Below are 20603 nucleotides of genomic sequence, written 5' to 3' on the forward strand. Positions count from 1 at the left end.
GTGCACCCCGTTTCCTCTCCACCTTCCCCTGGCTTCCCTCCACGTGGCCCCATCTCTCCTGCTTCACCAGCTGTTTCCTCTCCTGGGTCAGCCCCATCAGCATGCCACAAACATGCAGGAATGCCCCCAGGTTGTAAGAAGCCACCCTCTGACCCCACAATCCCCTTTAGCTTCCGCCCTGCTTATCCGATCCCCTTCCAGCACATTCCCTTGGAAGGGTGGTCTGTGTGCTGTCTCTCCGCTCCTCCCCCTGCCCCATCATCCCCCGGGCCCACCAAAGTTGGGCTCCCAGCCCTGCCATTCCACCCAAACAGCTCTTACAGTGGCTCAATCATAGCTAGACCAGCGATCATCTGAGCTCTCACTTTAAAACACACTTGAGGCCCGGTGTGGTGGCTCACGCCTGTAATCCTAGCACTTTGGGAGGCCGAGGCAGGTGGATCACCTGAGGTCAGTTCAAGACCAGCCTGGCCAATATGGGGAAACCCTGTCTCTGCTAGGCCAGGCTCAGTGGCTCATGCCTGTAATCCCAGCACTTTGGGAGGCCGAGGCGGGCAGATTGTGAGGTCAGGAGATTGACACCATCCTGGCTAACACGGTGAAACCCCGTCTCTACTAAAAATACAAAAAATTAGCCAGGTATGGTGGCAGGTGCCTGTAGTCCCAGCTACTAGGGAGGCTGAGGCAGGAGAATGGCGTGAACTGGGGAGGCGGAGCTTGCAGTGAGCTGAGATCGCGCCACTGCACTCCAGCCTGGGCGACAGAGTGAGACTCCGTCGCAAAGAAAAAATAAATAAAAAAAACGCTGTCTCTACTAAAAATACAAAAATTAGCTGGGTGTGGAGGTGCATGCCTGTAATTCCAGCTACTCAGGAGGCTGAGGCAGGAGAATCGCTTGAACCTGGGAGGCAGAGGTTGCAGTGAGCCGAGATTGCCGTCAGTGCACTCCAGCCTGGGTGACAGAGCAAGACTCTGTCTCAGAAAAAAAACAAAACGAAACAAAAACCTCACACATTTGGCCCCTGGCCCCTTTCCAGGGCGCCTGGGACCCAGGGCTAGGCCATCCTCGCTCCCCCATAAGAATGCAGCAGCTCCCCACAGTCTCCCAGCTCCACCCTTCTCCACACAGAAGCTAAAAGACCCTTTTAAAATGCAAGTCAAATCCCATCTCTTGCCGGCTCAGAACCCCCCAGGGGCTTGCGGAGAGGAAGATGCGAAGTCCTAGCTGCAGCCCACCAGGCCTGACTGACCTGTTACGTGGCTGACCCCATCATAGGCCCCAGGAGGGCAGGGCTGTGTCTGTTTGGTTGTGGGTGTCTCGGCACCCAGGCCATGCATCGGTACATATTTGATGGATGAATAAGTGACGGATGGGTGACTGCGGCTTCCCTGGGAGGCTCCGCCCTGCCTTGGAACCCAGCCCAGCCCAGCCTCCGCATTTCCCTGCCTGCCTGGGCCTGTGCCTGGCCAACCCCCGCGACAACCTCCACCAGGTGTGCAGCCTTGAAAACTGTTGGTTCTGGTTGCCAACTCTCCTAGCCGAGAGGGGTGCTCCAGGGACCAAGGGTCTGTGCCCTGATCACCCTCCCGTGGGTCCCTCTCCTCCATTTCCCCCACCTGGTGGGTGGGGCTGAGGGAGCAGAGACCATGCCCCCAATCCAGCCACACCCTTCTTCCAGCCAACCAAGCACCAGAAAACCAAGATTTGCACAAAGAGCTGGTGGCCTGGGAGCAGGTCCCTCAGGCTCCTCACATCTGCTCTGCAGAAGGGGCAGACACTTGTCCCATTCTGGGAGTCACTCATGGTACCAAGATCAAACCCCTAGGTAACCCCCACACAGCCTTGCACAAGTCTTGCTTCTCACTTTGGACATCTACATTGCACCACTTGGGGTCGTCATTTGTACCCAGCAAGGTGACCTGGGTGGGGGCAGGGCTGGATCTAGAACACCCCCGGTCCCTCCCCTGGGCAAGGGCCCCACATTTCCTTTCCCAGTGATGCTCCCATGCCCAGAATCTTTTTGGACTCCAGCTGCAGAGTGGCCATTCATCTCGGGTTTCAATTTCCCACCTGCCCCTTTGACCTCCCCAGGCGGGGAGTGGAGGCCAGGACTGTGCTGGCTGGGCTTGTCGCTGGGGCTTGGGGCAACTCCCCCAGTGAGAGCCTGCTACGTGCCAGGTGTGCTTCTCACCCAGTCCTCAGAGCAGCCCTGCATCTTCACAAATGAGAAAACAGGCCGGGCGCGGAGGCTCATGTCTGTGATCCCAGCACTTTGGGAGGCCGAGGCGGGTGGATCACCTGAGGTCAGGAGTTCCAGACCAGCCTGGCCAACACGGTGAAACCCCGTCTCTACTAAAAATACAAAAATTAGCCAGGTGTGATGGCAGGTGCCTGTAGTCCCAGCTACTCAGGAGGCTAAGGCAGGAGAATCACTTGAACCCGGGAGGCAGAGGTTGCAGTGAGCCGAGATCGTGCCACTGCACTCCAGCCTGGGCAACAAAGGGAGACTCTGTGTTAAAAAATAAATAAATAAAATAAAACAAAAAAGAAAGGTCCCTGGTTAGGGCCACAGGGGGATGCAGCAGGGGCCATGGCCTGGGAGGGGGTGGTGGCTACGCGGTGCCAGGATGGAGAGATACGTCTGTCTTATAAGAGTGGGCAGACAGGCCCTTGTTCCAGGAGCTGAAATGAAACAGAACCGTGTATATATCTTCTCATCTATAGACTAAATTAAACTAACTCATAGAAATTCTCTGTTTTAAGTTTCTTTACTTAAAAGTATCTTACACGTTTAACACCTGCCAATACACGTATGTACATGATATTCAGTAACGATCATTGCAAACTGGGCACGGTGGCTCATGCCCGTAATCCTGGCACTTTGGGAGGCTGAGATGGGAGGATCACTTGAACCCAGGAGGTTGAGGCTGCAGTGAGCTGTGATGGTGCCACTGCCCTCCAGCTTGGGTGACAGAGCAAGATCCTGTCTGTAAATAGTAATAATAATAGTAATAACTGCGACCACCATTACAAATTTCATCTATACATCCCAGGTATTGTGTACCCTCCATACAAAATGTATGAAAATTCACAGAAAACCTGTGCTTGGTCAGTGCTATCATCAGGCCTATTTGGCAGATGCAGAAACAGGCTCACAGAAGGGAAGTCACTTGCTGAAAGCCACATGGCTGGCACGGGGTGGCACTGAGACTTGCACCCAGATCTGGGCAGCATTAAAATCCCTGCTCCACCCACGGCCCTCTCCTGTCTCCATGTTAGCGTGGAGCCCTGACATGTTTTAGGAGCCGGCTTTCCGATTTCCATCTGTGTTTGTGGTGATTGCCCTGATCTTTCAGGCATTCTGCCCTAGAAAGCCCCTTGCGGAAGGGGTGCTTCCTGTTTCACCTGCTTGGACGTGGCCTTGGAGCTAAGACCGAGAGGAGTCAAGGTGGGATTCCTCGGGTGCCCTGAGGGAGTGCGATGGGATTTCCTGGGGGCTGCTCCTCCAGCCTCAGACACTCCTGCCCACAGCCCCTGGCCAGGCCCTGCCTGAGCCACTGCTCTAGGCTGCAAAGGGCTGGCTCTCATCTCTTAATTCATCCTGCCAGTTGGAGCCAAGATGGATTCTCCCCATAGACTGGGATGAGTGCCCTGGCCCAGCTGGACCTGGTGGTGGCTATGAGCCTCCTTGTGTCACCTTCTCCCCACCCAGGGCTCATCGCAAGCTGCAAGGGAGTGCTCTTGGGTCTCAGGGAGCGTGGCCTGAGTCCCCCGGGGCTTCTGAGTGCATCCAGGCTGCTCTGCCGACCCTGGAAGGCAACCAGGAAAGCTGTGAGGTCAGGGTAAGGGATGGGCCTCAAGAGCGGGTCACGGCCCAGCTGGGGCCTGTGTGGACAGAGGCCTCACTGTCTCCACTGCACGCAGGGAGTCCTGAGGCCAAGTGACACATTTGCCACCTGTGACATACGCCAGCAGCCTGTGTGTCTGCGCCCCAGATGCAGCCAGCCAGCGCAGAGTGAGGCCTGCCAGGGCCCCGTGTTGTGGGGATGTGACAGAGCTGCCAGTCCTGGTGCAGGTGAGACGTCACCACCATCCCAGCTGGTCTCCACCTGCAGGACAATTTGGGGACCTCCTGGCACCCTCATGCGTTCCCTCCCCCTTGTTCTGCATGACTGCCCGTTTTAATTCACACGTCCCTTTCTAAGACTTACAACTGCATTTCTCATAAAGGAAATTATTGGCACAGGGGAAAATTGTGATCCAACTCTCCGGCATCACTTAGAAATCGAGAGGGTGGTCAGTGGGGTCCCGCTTACGAGAAGTCCCGGATGGCAGAACAGCACTACAGACATCATGGTCCTCAGGAGGACGGTGTCCTGCCCCAGAGAGGCCACTGAGGGCTGGCGGAGGGGAACTGGAAGGCAGGTGGGGTTGACTGAGATGTGCCAGGTCAGGAGGGAATCCCAGGGCAGGGGGCCCTAGAGAAAGCGTGGCACATTTGTGGAGAGCGGACGGGCCACGCCGGGAGCAGAGGGCCAAGGGCTGTAGTCAGCCCGCTCCAGCAGGAGGACATGAGCCAGGCCTGTCCAGAGGGCTTCTGCAACCTCTTCTGGAATAAGGACCAGGGAGGTACCTGTTTCACGCCCAGGAGATCATGATAGCGCCTTTCAGCGTTAAATGCCATCTGGTCCTCGCCTCGCAAGGAGCCTGGTCCCCTAGTTCACTGGCTTGGGGGTGCCCCTCAGGTCAGTGTTTCCCCAGTGTGGGGTGGGCACCCCCAGTGACCTAGGAGACAGTGACGTCAGGGATCACACAGCCTCATACCACACAAAGGTGATTCCCTTCTCTGTCTCAGCCCTTCTGGTCCCCTGGAGGGGAAGCTTGCAACTTCCCAACCCTTTTCTATCAAAGTGCCATTGGCAGGCAACAATAGCCAGCTAGAATTTCCCAACATTGCTTATTTTAATTGTAATTTATTTTTACTTTTACCTTCTATTTATGGCCCATGATCTTAGCTTTTTTTCCACCTAACAGTAGTCACATAAAGTTCCCTTATGGATGCATTTACCTAAGTAATGGCAGTGAATGCGTTTAAAGAAAAATAGAAAGCAAATAACAGAATAAGGTGCCACTGGAAGGGCCGGGTCAAGAGGAGGCGATGGACGGACCTGTGGGTGGCACTGGCTTTTCGTAACTCAGGAATCAGGAAGTGCAGTTGACACTTGTTTTGTTATGTTTGTTCCGATGGAAAAGGAAGCTGTGGGTGGAGACACATCTGGCGGGAGGGATTTGGATCCTGCCAGCTCATTCCTGCAACCCCCTACTCCCGTCCCCTCAAACCTGTCCATGGCTTGCAGCCCTGTGATACCTCGCCACATTCTGCAACAGAATCCGAGATAGAGGTAGAAGTTGGGGAGTACATTGCGGCTGTCGGGGCAGCTTTCTGTAAAATGCTGCCTGGAGGAGCACGTGATTCCAGACCCTCCTCTCTGCAAAGAAAGTGAGGTTGACACCTACAGATATGATTGTAACATGACTTTTAGCTCAGGTCAGTGCAGCCTTCCTCTCCTGGAGCTCTGGCTCATCCCTCCCTGAGCTCCCCAGTCCAAGGCTCTCTGGGTACCTTGGGCAGCCTCCCTTGCAGGGCGGTGGGATCGGACCAGCTGCTCCCAGCTGCTGGTCCGTTCCAAGCTGGAAGGGCCTAGGTGCAGAGCAATGACTGGCAGGCCGAGCTCCCTCCCTCCCTCTCGTTGCAGGCCTGGGGCATGGCTGGCTGTTGCCGTTCATCTCGGCCTCCTGGCCCACTGAGCAGAACACACAGAAGCTGGGCCCACCCCTGCCCTCCCCACAAAGGGTCACGGGAGCCACCGCCTGACTTTGAAGCCCACTAACTTGCGGCTGACAAGAGAAAAGGTATTTGCAATTAAGTGAAGGGTGGGAGGCAGGGGTGGGCTAGGCCTTGGGGTCACATAGCTGCAGGCACCTTGACTACAGCCTCCATTGGCCTCAGTCCCTTACTTTCTAGGGTACTGCAGTGGGCCAGAGCAGGGACTGTTATTATTATTTCATAACATTTCATCCTGGCTTATTTCTAGCCCCTCAAACAGTGTCCGCACAGGGTTGAACTGCCAAGGGCTCCCGGACCCCTGCTGCCAAGGGGCTGCTGGCTTGTGGTGGCTCTGGGGAGGCAGTGGTGCCCGTCACTGGCGCTGGGGAATCTTGTCTGACTTCCCTTTTCCTCCATCTCCTCCCCAGCGCCCGGCTTTTCCTGTGCCCTTTGTTTTCCTTCCCCTGTTCTGGGACTTGTGGGTGTCCCCAGAGCAAATTCTTGGGGAGCCATGCCCAGCCGGTCTAGGGGGGCACTCAGGGGCTTGCATTTTGTCAGGCTCCCTCGTGGTCTGGTGTGGGTACTCTGGGGACCACATTTGGAGAACCTGGGCCCCCGAGTTGTTGACTAGCAGACGAGGGCCTGTACTTAGGGGCCATTGTCCAGCGTTTAGTGCAGAGTGACTGGAGAAATGGGAGGACCAGACCCTGTGATGGGAGTGAGGGTGGGGAGCACAAGAGGGGCTGCCACCCTCCAGGATCTCCTGGTTCACACCAGTGCCTGTGAGAGGCCTCTGGGGCCTTGTGAAAGCACAGGTGGCTGGTCGCACCCCAGGGGTTCTGAGTCCCAGGACTGGCCAGGCCAGAGAATCTGAATTTCTGACAAATTCCTGGGCAAGGCCGATGGTGCTGGCCAGGAGGACCACACTTTGAGAACCACAGGTGGACACCGGCAGCTACAGACCCGGCTAGGACCAGGGCAGAGGCCACGCCCTCCCCATTCCTCCGGAGCTGCCTCAGCCCTTGGAGGAATGAGCAGGACCTAAACAGGAATTGCGTGATGATATTGACGTGGCATCTGCGTGGGAGCACTGCTGCCTGTCCACGCTGAGTGCGGCTTCCAGGATCACTCGCAACACACACAGCCCTGCAAGGCAGGAGCTCATGTGCCCCTCATTTTACAGGCGAGAAAGCTGAGGCTCAGAGAGGGCAAGTGACCTGCATAAAGCCACACAGCCAGCAAGTCAGGGAACGGGTGGCCTAACCCAGACCTGCCCAGTTTCATGTTCACGCCGTGAGGGGTCCAGCGGCTGTGGTGTCACTTCTGGTTACCTAGTCCCCGTCATTTAGAGGGGAAAGGTGTGGAGAAATAGGAGTGTGTGTGGCAGGAAGGGACTGGAGGAGAGAAAAGGGCCCAGGAATCCGGTGTGTGTGTGGCACTGAAAGGAGCAGCAACCCAAAGTCACGCGGTGTGGTCATGCTCAAGGTCATGCTTAAGGTCACGGGTTCACCCCAGGGATCCCGCCCTCACTGGAGCCGAAGCAGGCCCCTCCCCCAGGCTTCAGGAGTCTCCTGTGGCCAGGTGATCCCCTCCCCATCACCACCCCAGGGCACACAATGACACCTGATATTCCACTAAACAGGACACTTCAGGGTGGAGGTGGGGTGGGGGGTGGTGGGAGGCCGCAGGACTCAGCCTTTGCTCCCATGGGCCCAGCACCCCTGGGTGGACCTAGACAGGCTCTAGGCACCCAGGTCTCAGGCCTGGCCTCAGAGCAGAGCTTTGGGCACCTCTTCCTCCACATCCACACCTGCTCCGTGCACACCCGCCCCGGGTCCTTGGTCTGGCAGCATCTTGGGCTGACTGTGGAGGGGCTTTGCTGGGCTTGGCAGGTGGGCAGCAGGATGGGTAACTTCAGAGAAGAGGGAAGGGGATGGTCTGAGGGCAGGGGTGGCCTGAGGGCAGGGGGTGGTCCGAGGGCAGGGGGTGGCCTAAGGGCGGCCGGAGCAGTTCGGGAAGAGCACTGGAGCATGAGTCTCCTTTGGGGGACTCACCTTCTCTTTCTGTAAAGGGAAGGGACAGGGCTGGGTATCCTGAGGGGCACTGGTGGTCTTATGGGGTGGGGACGCGGTGGAAAGGGGCCTGGCCTGCTTGGGTCTCCAGCCTGTGTCCCAAACCCACCTCCCCTTGGAAGAGGTCCCAGGAGTCGGCAGTACCCGGTTCTGGCTGGGCTGAGAGAGGCTGTGTCTGCTACACCTGGAGTTGCCGGGCCAGCCACGGTCTGCGCACGTGGACCCCTTGAAGCTCAGAGGCTGACTCAGGGCGAGTGCCCGTTAAACGTCACCTGCGTGTTATTATTAGTAATAAGATGTCTTAGAAGCTGGAGGGACTGAGAAGAGCCTTCTAAGCATGACAGATATCTGTCTAGGTTGGGGTCCTTTTCATCAGAACGGACCTGGGAGCCAGGTACCCTCTGCTCACAGGTGGTAATGCAAGAGGCCTTGTATTTTCTCTTCCTTTCCAGGCACTGAGGGCTCTCCACAACCCCCTGTGTATTTATCTTACAGGGTGTGCCCCTGTGATCATGTGAAAGCATCAGCCAGGGGTCCAAGAACTTCCCTCTGGAGCCTGACACTCCCAGCGTGGCACCTGGCAGGGAACAGATTCTCTCCAAACCTTTGTGAATGAATGAAGGATAACGTCACTAGAATCCATCCCTGTTTTATTTTTTATTTTTATTTTTTGAGACAGAGTCTCACTCTGTCGCCCAGGCTGGAGTGCAGTGGCACAATCTCAGCTCACTGCAACCTCTGCCTCCCCGGTTCAAGTGATTCTCCTGCCTCAACCTCCTGAGTAGCTGGGATTACAGGCACCCATCACCATGCCTGGCTAATTTTTGTGTGTGTTTTTAGTACAGATGGGGTTTCACAACGTTGGCCAGACTGGTCTTGAACTCCTGACCTCAGGTGATCCGCCTGCCTCGGCCTCCCAAAGTGTTGAGATTACAGGCATGAGCCACCATGCCCGGCCCCACCCCCATTTTATAGACAAGGATACCAAGGCTCAGAGAGGGGAAGCCACTTGCCAAGGACGCACAGGAGGAGACCAGTGAGCAGGACCTCTGGTCTGTCTGGGAGGTCACTGGGCCTCTTCCCAGAGTCTCTGCTTGGTGAGCCAGGATTTTACACCCGCCTTGGGCCCAGTGGACTGAGAGGACATGGGCTGGGGTGTCGGAAGCTGCAGAGCTGATCCCTCCTGCTTGGCTGGAGGCTTGCGGACCTGGCAGGCAGGCTGGGGAGGCAGCGGGCGACTTGAAAATGCACTCACTACCACAGGCTCAAAAGTGATGGCGCCTGTCAGGGACCGGGAGGCAGGGCCTGTCTTTTCTTGCTGTTTTATTGCCTTCAAAATCTGGACCAAGTGGTTTCTGGATGGAGTCACAGTAACCTCATGTCTATTCAAGCAATTCGTTCATTGCTTCATTTAGTAAAATACTCACAAAACAAGGAAGAACATCTTGGCGGTGCCTCTGATCCCCCCATTTGTCTGCAAATCTGAAAAGCATGATTCCTTCGATCTCCCTTTTATTGAGCGCCTCCTACATGCTAGGTCGGATGGTCTAGTTGAACCCCCACAACCCCACAGCTGCTGTCTGTTTCATATCTTGCGTTTTTCACTTGACAGTTTATCATGTGCATTTTCTCGTGTACCAAAGGCCCTTGTGAGAGATGGTGTCTGGAGAATGGGTATCTCAGGGGCCTACCACCTGGCTTACCTCTTCCCAAATCAGGGTTCCTCTGCACCACCTCCTCTCTGTCCAGCTCCTCCTTCAGGGCCTGGCTCAATTCTCCCTCCTCCACAAAGCCCTCCATTCCCTCCCCTCCTGGTCAGTGTTGTCTCTTGCAGCCACTAGCTCTCTGCCTTGCCTCACCCGGGTCTCCTATCCCTCTCATGGAGTGATGCCTTTTCTCTTCCTCTACACACATCAGGTCTGAGCTCAAAGTCACCTTGTCAAAGGCCCTCCCAGGGCCACCCTGTGTGATTATCCTGTGGGCTTGTTCCTGTGTTTGTCCCTGAGCCCACAGGGTCTGGTCGTTCAGTAGAAGGACTCCTGCAGAAGGTGCTGGATAAACATTGGAAGATCTAGCAATAAAAATAAAAGAAAGACTGGGCACGGTGGCTCAGGCCTGTAATCCCAACACTTTGGGAGGCCGAGGTGGGCGGATCACCTGAGTTCAGGAGTTCGAGACTAACCTGGCCAACATGGCAAAACCCCATCTCTACTAAAAATACAAAAATTAGCCAGGCATGGTGGCATGTGCCTGTAATCCCAGCTACTCAGGAGGCTGAGGCAGGAGAATCGCTTGAACCTGGAAGGCAGAGGTTGCAGTGAGCTGAGATCGCGCCACCGCTCTCCAGTCTGGCTGAAAGAGTGAGACTCTATCTCAAAAATAATAAAATAAAATAAAATAAAGCACACTCAGTTAAATGTGAATGTCAGATAAGTACCAAATAACTTATGAGTATAAATGTATCCCAAATATGGAATGGAATACACATACTAAAATTTTTTTTTTTATTATCTCAAATTCAAATGACACTCAGCATCTTGAATCTAATCTGGCAACTCCACCACCTCCTACCCAATTTGCCCCTTGTCAGGCAAGCTCAATAGCTAGGCCAAGAGCTGCTGAGGGCGGGGACCTTTTCTGTCTAGGCCACTGCTATCTGCGTGCCCGGCCCTCAGCAGGGAACCTGACATGAAGCACACGCTGGATAAATAAATACCTGTTGCTTGAGTGAGTGATGGGTTCCCAGCCCTCACTGGGGAATCCAGGGGACTCCACCTCAGCCCAGCCAGATGGAATCGTCGGGAACAGAGTGCACCTCAATTTCTGTGAAGACCAGTGCAAATTAGAAGAAGACTGAGATGCAGGCTGTTTGATCCAAGAGATGCTTTTTAATTATTGTAAAACAGCTGTGACTTACTGAGCACCAACTGTGTACCCAGCCTCACACTGTTCTCATACACAACAGCTCCACGGGGAAGGCATTCTCACCGAGATTCAGAGAGGGGCAGACCTGGCCTCGGGTCGCACAGCTGGGAACCGGACACGGGGCTCTCTCCAGTCAGCTCGGGTGCTGCTGGCCCCAGCACCTCCCCGGTGGCGTGGACCAGGGCCTCCAAGGCTGCTTTAAAGAAGGTTCTTTGAGAATGGTGCATGTACTATGCGGACACTCGTGTGCGTCCCTGAAGTTTTTGAGTGAGCCACCCTGTCATCAATCTTGGTTATACAGTTCATTTATTCAGTAAACCCCAGGTTCCCATCCACGTTTGGTGCACAGGAGAACCCCCCTACTCAGGAATTCTGAATTAAGGAGGGTTTGAATGAACGAGGCTCTACTGAACTTAAATTCCAGATGGGGCAGGGAGGGGCCAGGTACTGGTGAGCTGCACGGGCTGGGCAGGTAGATGGGGCAGGGATTCGAATCCAGCCCCTACCGTTTCTCAGCTCTGTGACTTTGGAAAAATCACTTTCTCCAGCTCTCAATTTCACCATCTCTAAAGAGGGGGCTGAATGAATTCAGACACCCCAAGGCCCCACAAAGTGCTAACGACTGAGATACACTGTGGTTGAAGGTGATTGGGAACAGGGTAGGGTCCTGCTTTCCCTGGGGGAACCTGGCCCTGTGTCCGAGGTGCCCGTGGCATCTCTGCCGGCTGCCCTGGCTTCTGACTCGCCCCAGGGAGCTGCTGGGCAGGGGAAACTACCCTTCTGGCCTGGGGCACCATGGCCAAGGTCAGCCAAAGGCCGGGCCTCCTCAGACCTGCCTTCCAGGCTGCAGGCCTGCTGTCGGGGCTGCTGTGCGCGCGCGTATGCGTGTGTGTGCGTGTATGTGCGCGCGCGCGCGTGTGTATGTGCGTGTGTGCGCGTGCGCGTGCGTGCGTGTGTGCGCGTGTGCGTGCGTGTGTGCGCGTGTGTGCCTGTGTGTGCGTGTGTGCACGTGTGTGTGCGTATGATGAGGCATGGACTGCGCTCTGCACAGAGGTGCGGGTGAGGGTGGGCTCACATATTTTAAGTTTATCACCTGGCTGGGGAAGTGGCCACCCTTGCTCCAGAAAGGTGGCTCTATGGCTCTATGTTCCCAAATTGTCATCACTGTCCCTCACCTGTGCTTGGAATAACATTCAAACTCCCCCAGGCTCCCAAGGCCCCATAAACTGGCTCCTGCCCGAGACGGTTGCTTCTGACTTACCCCAGCCCTGTGGTCACCCGCAAACACTCCAAGCCCTTTCCCTCCTTGCAGGCCTTGTTCTGGGCTGCTCTGGCCAACAGAACCCCCTCTCCCCTCCGCTGCATCCCTCTCTTGCTCTGCCTTCTCCGGGAGGCCTTCGTGAACGTTCTGTGGACATGGGCTCTCCATGAGTCTCTCAGCTCGTGTTTGCTTCCCCCTGAGCCAGGGCAGAGGCTCCTGCACTCTGAGTCCTTATCTGTGTTGCACCGACCCCAGTGCCTAGGCAGGGCCTGGGCCCCAGGGCCCCTACGGATCTGTTGAAAGAAGAGGTCAGAGGGCTGCGTCATTTAAACCCCATTTGCGTTGAGAGAGCCATTCTTACTGCCACAGATCCATGCATTCATTTGTTCATTCAAAAGAAAGCACCAGGCCCTGGGCGATTCAGGGTTGAAAGAGACACTGGCCCCTGCCCTTGTGAATCCCTTTCCAGCCAGGTGTGTGGCGGGCGCTGGGCGGGTGAGGCCGGCACTGAGCAGGTGAGACCCAAAAACAAACACCACCTGGCGAGTTCTCTGTTTTCTCCCACACAGTCCCCCTTTTTGGATGTGAAGGGATTAATATATGCAAATACCCTTTTCCTATGGTGGTTTTAGCCTTGCACTCTGTGGATTAAGTTACTTGATTTAAATACATCTTCCCCCTACCAACATATACATGTATAAATCCTAAACACTAAATAAAATCCCCTCATTTCCCGTGTGCTGCGGAGCTTCTAATCCCAAGTCCTGTGGGCATTTCAGCAGTTAAGATGGTTCATGGGGGCTGTGGAGATTTTATTTGGAATATCAAATACCTGTCCCTTAATGGAGTTTGCTAATACCAGCCAGAGGGGGCCAAGGGAGAAGCTGGAGCTGGAGAGGTGGTGGGAGGAGCTTCTGGAAGGAAAGAGGCCTGTTACCAATTGAGGAAGGGTTTGGACCAGATGAGGGTAGTTGCATAGCCAGACTGGAGGGGACACCTGGGTTTTGGATGCATCAGAGGGCTGGGCAGGACTGTGGGTTCATCAGAAAACAATCAAGGAGACTGGGTGTGGTGGCTCACACCTATAATCCCAGCCCTTTGGGAGGCTGAAGCAGGAGGATCACTTCAGCCCTGGAGTTTGAGACCAGCCTGGGCTACACAGTGAAAGCCTGTCTCTAGGAAAAGTAAAAATGCAAAAATGAGCTGGGCATGGTGGTGTACACCTGTCGTCCCAGCTACTCGGGAGGCTGAGGTACGAGGATTGCCTGAGCCTGGTAGGTAGAGGCTGCAGTGAGCTGTGATTGCACCACTCCACTCCAGCCTGGGAGACAGCACGAGACTCTGTCTAAAAAAAAAGAAAGGAAGAAAGAAAGAGGAGGAAGGAAGGAAGGAAGGAGAAAGAAGAAAGGAAGGAAAGAAAAGAAAAGAAAGGAAGGAAAGAAAAGAAAAGAAAGAAAGAAAAAGAAAGAAAGAAAGAGAAAGAAAACTATCAAGGAGTGTGTTTGGGGACAAATGTGAATCCCGCCAAACTTGGACCTCAGCCTCCTGGCCAAGCGGGAGGGCTCCGGAACCCGAGGATCACCTGGCAGGTCACCTGCACTTCTGCAGTGGAGGGACAGAGCCCAGGGCTGGCCTTTGAGCGCCTGACTAGCAGGTGCATGGTTGAGATTCGCTTACCCTCCCCTGAAACTGGATGGCCCAGGAACGCCCCGTGCTGTGCCTGGCACCCTCCAGACTCCCCTTTCTTCCCCCAAAGAGCGCCCCTCCTTGGAGTGTTGGCACAGAGGCCACCTTTCACATAAGTGTACCCGGAGCAAGCCCAGCTCTGCGCCGCACTCCTGCCCCTTACCGCCCCGCCGCCTTTTTCCGTGGGACCAGGCTCCTGCCAGCAAACGTGATGATTTACTTTCTGTGTTCTGTCCTGCTTCCTGTCTTCTCCCCCACCTACTCCCATCCAGACCGTTACCTGAGTGTCAGCTCCTTGAGGCCAGGGTCTGGTTCTGCTCTGTTCACTGATGCGTCCCCAGGGCCTGGTCCAGGCGTGGCACGCAGTGGACACTCAGGAAATAATTTTGTTGACTGTGTGAACTCCACACATATTGCCCCAATCCCTCCCCACCCCTAGCCAGGCTCTGGCCGGGAGCTGGCACACAGAGGGAATTACAGTCTGCGGACCCAGTAAACCACCAAAGACCCAAGACAATCTGGCAAGTCCTTACTGCGTACTTGTCTGACCGAGTCCTGGATTCCAGGGCCTGTGGAAAGGTATGAAGAAGACCCAGCCTGGTGGGAGGGGGGCCCCCAGCACCTACTCTCTGCCCCTTCTGCCTCACCCCTGCTTCACCGAAGTCCTGCCCTGGGAGGTGGCGCCGGAACAGAGGTGCGAGTGAAATTGGGGAGCTGGTCTTTAGAAGATCTGGGACACAGCTTCCGTTGGTATCCTATTGAATCAAAATGCTGGCCCCTTGGGCTTGCTGTTTGCTTGTGTGTCTCCTTCCATCCATTCACTCTCAATCTATCTGTGTTTTTGTATGTAAGTGAGGTGGCTCATGCCTGTAATCCCAGCACTTTGGGAGGCCGAGGTGGGCAGATCACCTGAGGTCAGGAGTTTGAGACCAGCCTGGGCAACATGGCGAGACCCCGTCTCTACGAAAAAATAGCTGGGTATGGTGGTGTGTGCCTGTGGTCCCAGCCTGGGCAACATAGTGAGATGACATCTCTTTAAAAAATAGCTATTTAAATAAAGAGGAAGAAAAAACTAGTTCAATAACTATATATCCAGCAAAAACATCCTTTAAGAATACATGTAAAGTAGGCCGGGCGCGGTGGCTCATGCCTGTAATCCCATCACTTTGGGAGACTGAGGATCACTTGAGGTCAGGAGTTCGAGACCACACTGGTTAACATGGTGAAAACCCATCTCTACTAAAAATACAAAAATTAGCCGGGCGTGGTGGTGCACGCCTGTAATCCTAGCTACTCAGGAGGCTGAGGAGGGAGGATTGCTTGAACCCAGCAGGTGGAGGTTGCAGAGAGCTGTGAATGCCCCACTGCCTGGGCGACACAGTGAGACCCTGTCTTAAATAAATAAATAAATAAAGTGCAAGTCTGCATTTGGTATCTCTGTACCTCCTTTCTTACCCTCTTTGCATTACTATTATTATTATTTAACGATTGCTTAAATGATTGTAAGACACACCCCTAAGCTTCCACAGTTAACTTAGAGTTAACATGGGACCACTTTGCATCAAATGTGGGAGCCTGCAACAGCACAGGCCCATCGGCTGCTGCCATGTGTCCTTCACACCACCGTTGTCGTGTGTATATAATTCCTGCTTTAGATAATCCTATATATGTTACAGAAATTAACAGGAAAAAAATGACCTTCTCTTTTTACCCAGATATTTGTCATTTCCAATGATCTTCCCGAAGATCTTTTTTTTTTTTTGAGACAGAGTCTCGCTCTGCCGCTCAGGCTGGAGTCCAGTGGTGCGATCTCGGCTCAGTGCAACCTCTGCCTCCCAGGTTCAAGCAATTCTCCTGCCTCAGCCTCCCGAGTAGCTGAGATTACAGGTGCCCACCACCACTCCCGGGTAATTTTTTGTATTTTTAATAGAGACAGGGTTTCATCATGTGGGCCAGGCTGGTCTCGATCTCCTGACCTCAGGTGATCTGCCCACCTTGGCCTCCCAAAGAGCTGGGATTACAGGCTTGAGACACCGCACCTGGCCTACTTTACATTTATTCTTAAAGGATATTTTTGCTGGATATGTAATTATTGGATTGAAGTATTTTTTCTTCCTCTTTATTTATAATATTTATTTTAATTTTTTAAAGAGATGGCATCTCATTATGTTGCCCAGGGTGGTCTCAAACTCCCAACCTTAAGTGATCCTCCTGCCTCAGCCTCCCAAAGTGCTGGGATTAAAGGTATGAACCACCATGTCCAGCCTCTTCTTCTTTTAAAGAAAATTCTTGGCCAGGTGTGGTGGTGCACGCTTGTAATCCCGGCTACTTGGGAGGCTGAAACAGGAGAATCGCTTGAACCTGGGAGGCAGAGGTTGCAGTGAGTCAAGATTGCAACACTGCACTCCAGCCTGGGCAACAGAGTGAGACTCTGTGTCAAAGAAAAAAAAATCTTATTTTGAAATAATTATAGATTTAGAGAAAGTTCCAAAAACAGTCCAGGGAGCTCTGGGCACCCTCAGCTAGTCTCCCCCAGTGGTATAGCTTACATAATAGTATAATATCAAAACAAGGAAATTGACGTTGGTACCATGTGTGTATAATTCCATGCTATTTTCTCACCCGTATAGAATTGTGTAGCTACTGTGGCAATCAAGATGCAGAGCTACCCCATCGCCACAAAGACCTCCCCAATTGCCCCTCTGTAGCCACACCTGCCCTCTGCCCCCGACCCGACCTGTAGCCTAGCATGCACTCATCTGTTCCCTGTGATTTGGTCTTTTCCAGGAAGTTATGTAAATGAAAACACACAGTGTGTGATATTTTCAGAATGGCTTTTTTCTTTTTTTTTTTTCTTGAGATAGAGTCTCGCTCTGTCTCCCAGGCTGGAGTGCAGCAGCATGATCACAGCTCACTGCAGCCTCCAATTTCTCTGGCTCAAGCAATCCTCCTGCCACAGCCTCCTGAGTAGCTGGGACTACAGGCTTGCACCACCACGCCCAGCTAATATTTTTTATTTCTTTCTTTTCTTAAATCCAAATACTTCGGAATACTTTTAATTTTTTTTAGAGACGGGGTCTCGCTAAGTTGCCCAGGCTGGTCTCAAATTTCTCGGCTCAAGCCATCCCCCTGCCTCAGCCTCCCAAAGTGTTGGGATTACAGGCATGAGCCACCACACCTAGCCAGAATCGCTTTTTTACTCAGGGTAATGCCATTGAGATCCATCCAAGTTGCTGTGTGTGCTCCTTTTTTTTTTTTTTTCTTGAGATGGAGTCTCGCTCTGTTGCCCAGGCTGGGGTGCGGTGGTGTGATCTTGGCTCACTGCAACCTCCACCTCCCAGGTTCAATTGATTCTCTTGCCTCAGTCTTCCAAGTAGCTGGGACTACAGGTGCGTGCCACCACACCCGGCTAATTTTTTTTTTTTATATTTAGTAGAGACGGGGTTTCACCATGTTAGCCAGGATGGTCTCGATCTCCTGACCTCGTGATCTGCCTGCCTAGGCCTCCCAAGTGTGTTCTTTTTTATTGCTGAGTAATATTCTGTAGTTTGTTTAACCATTTACCTACTGAAGGGCATTTTGGTTGTCTTCCAGTTTTTTGGTTCTAACACATGTGGATGTAACTTTTCCTTTCTTTGGGGTAAATGCCCAGGAGCATGATTGCTGGGTTATATGATAAGTGTATTTTTTTTTTTTTTAAGACAGGGTTTCGTTCTTGTTGCCCAGGCTGAAGTGCAACGGCGTGATCTCGGCTCACTGCAACCTCTGCCTCCCAGGTTCAAGAGATTCTCCTGTCTCAGCCTCCTGAGTAGCTGGGATTACAGGTATGTGCCACCATGCTCAGCTAATTTTTGTATTTTTAGTACAGACAGGGTTTTACCATGTTGGCCAGGCTCATCTGAAACTCCTGACCTCAAGTGATCCACATGCCTCAGCCTCTCAAAGTGCTGGGATTACAGGTGTCAGCAACCGTGCCTGGCCATGGGACTTCTTATTTCTTTGTTTCTGACCTGTTTGCCTTTTATTTCCTTTTCTTGCCTTACTGCTCTGGCTAGAATTTCCAGCATTAAACTTAGATTGTGAGAGCGGACCTCTTTACCTTGTTTCCAATCTTAGGAAGAAGGCTTTTGGCCTTTCACCTTTCAATATAATGTTAATTACCAAATTTTTTTGTGGCAGGTGGTAGATATTCTTTATCAAGTGGAGGAAGCTCCCCTCAGTTCCTAGTTTTCTTAGAATGTTTTCATGAATGGCTATTGAATTTCATTAGATGTTTTCTCTGCATCAATTAATATGAGCATATGATTTTTGTTCTTTAACCTGTTACATGGTGGATTATATTGATTTTCAAATATCAAACCATTCTACACCCCTAGAATAAACCCCACTTGGTCACAATGTAGAATTCTTTTTTTTTTTTAAGACAGGATATTGTTCTTTTCCCCGGACTGGAGTGCGGTGGTTTGACCATGGGTCATTGCAGCCTCAACCTCCTGGGCTCAATTGATCCTCCCACCTCAGCCTCCTGAGTTGCTCAGACTACAAGCACATGCCACCACACCCAGCTAAGTGTTGTATTTTTTTGTGGAGACAGAATTTTGCTATGTTGCTCAGGCTTGTCTCAAACTCCTGGGCTCAAGCGATCCACCCTCTCAGTCTCCCAAAGTGCTGGGCTTATAGACATGAGCCACAGTGCTCCATCCGAATTCTTTTTATATATTGCTGAATTCTGTTTGCCAATATTTTCTTAAGGATTTTGGCATCTATATTCATTGGAGATATTGGTTTGTGGTTTTCTCTTTTTTTGAGCTGTTTTTGGTTTTGATACCAGGGTAATATAGCTCTCATAAAATGAGTTGGGAAGTGTCCCCTTCTCTTTTCACAAATTCAATTTCTTTAAAAGTATTCACGTGATTTAGTTCATAGTGGGTGAGTGGTAATAGTTTGTGCTTTTTAAGGAATTGCCCATTTTATCTAAGTTGTCAATTTTATGTGTAGAGTTTCCATAATATCCCCTTATTATATCTTCCTGAAGTCTTTAGGGTCTATAGAGCTGTCCCCTGCTCAATTCCTGATATTGGTAATTTGTGTCTTTCTCTTTTTTTCCCTTTGTCAGTCTTGCTAGTGGCTTCTCAATTTTATTGATCTTTTTAAAGAACCAGCCCTTTGTTTCATTGATTTTTTTCTATTATTTCTTATTTAAATTTTACTGATTTTTGCTCTTATACTTATTTCCTTCTGTTCATTTTGGTTTTATTTTGCCCTTTTTTTCTATTTTCTTAAGGTGGAAGGTTGAAGAAATGACTTAGATTTTCTCTATTTCTAATACAAATAGAGAATGTATTTGTAGTGCTACAAATTTTCCTCTGAGTGCTGCTTTGGCTTCATCCCATAACATTTGATATGTTGTGTTTTGTGTTCATTCAGTTACCTGTGTTTTTTTTCAGTTTCCTTAGAGACTTCTTTGACTCATAAATTATTTAGAAGCATGTTCTTTAGGTTTCAACAGTTCAGAGATGATCCTGTTACTTCCCCGTTATCTACTTTGGTTTCTACTTCAATTCTATTATGGTCAGAGAATACACTCTGCATGATTTCAATTCTTTTCTTTTTTTTTTTATTATACTGTAAGTTCTTGGTTACATGTGCAGAACATGCAGTTTTGTTACATAGGTATACACGTGCTATGGTGGTTTGCTGCACCCATCAACCCGTCACCTACATTAGGTATTTCTCCTAATGTTATCCTTCCCTCCCCTAGCCCCCCACCCACCACAGGCTCTGGTGTGTGATGTTCCCCTACCTGTGTGCATGTGTTCTCATTGTTCAGCTCCCACTTGTGAGTGAGAACATGTGGCATTTGGTTTTCTGATCTTGTGATAGTTTGCTGAGAATGATGGTTTCCAGCTTCATCCATGTCCCTGCAAAGGACATGAACTTATCCTTTTTTATGGCTGCATAGTATTCCATGGTGTATATGTGCCACGTTTTCTTAATCCAGTCTATCATTGATGGGCATTTGGGTTGGTTCCAAGTCTTTGCTACTGTGAATAGTGCCACAATAAACATATGTGTGCATGTGTCTTTATTGTAGAATGATTTATAATCCTTTGGGTATACGTCCAGTAATGGGATTTCTGGGTCAAATGGTATTTCTAGTTCTGGATCCTTGAGGAATTGCCCCACTGTCTTCCACAATGGCTGAACTAATTTACACTCCCACCAACAGTGTAAAAGCATTCCTATTTTTCCACAACCTCTCCAGCACCTGTTGTTTCCTGACTTTTTAATGATCACCATTCTAACTGATGTGAGATGGTATCTCATTGTGGCTTTGATTTGCACTTCTCTAATGAGCAGTGATGATGAGCATTTTTTCTTATGTTTGTTGGCTGCATAAATGTCTTCTTTTGAGAAATGTCTGTTTGTATCCTTTGCTCATTTTTTTGATGGGGTTGTTTGCCTTTTTCTTGTAAATTTGTTTAAGTTCTTTGTAGATTCTGGATATTAGCCCTTTGTCAGATGGATAGATTGCAAACATTTTCTCTCATTCTGTAGGTTGCCTATTCACTCTGATGATAGTTTATTTTGCTGTGTAGAAGCTCTTTCGTTTAATTAGATCCCATTTGTCAATTTTGGCTTTTGTTGCCATTGCTTTTGGTGTTTTAGACATGAAGTCTTTGCCCATGCCTATGTCCTGAATGGTATTGTCCAGGTTTTCTTCTAGGATTTTTATGGTCCTAGGTCTTACGCTTAAGTCTTTGATCCATCTTGAGTTGATTTTTGTATAAGGTGTAAGGAAGGGGTCCAGTTTCAGTTTTCTGCATATGG

At 51.4% G+C, this 20603-nt stretch overlaps 1 long non-coding RNA gene across 1 annotated transcript; it reads left to right on the forward strand.

Annotated features, from left to right (window-relative positions):
• The first annotated feature begins 5757 nt into the window (after positions 1–5757).
• Positions 5758–9335, forward strand: LOC134737930 (uncharacterized). The gene is made up of 2 exons (XR_010123375.1): positions 5758–5914; positions 8396–9335. It is a non-coding gene; the product is annotated as an uncharacterized LOC134737930 (long non-coding RNA).
• Positions 9336–20603: the final 11268 nt, after the last annotated feature.

Source organism: Pongo pygmaeus, chromosome 13 (genome assembly GCF_028885625.2).
Source record: "Pongo pygmaeus isolate AG05252 chromosome 13, NHGRI_mPonPyg2-v2.0_pri, whole genome shotgun sequence".
NCBI classification, from domain to species: domain Eukaryota; kingdom Metazoa; phylum Chordata; class Mammalia; order Primates; family Hominidae; genus Pongo; species Pongo pygmaeus.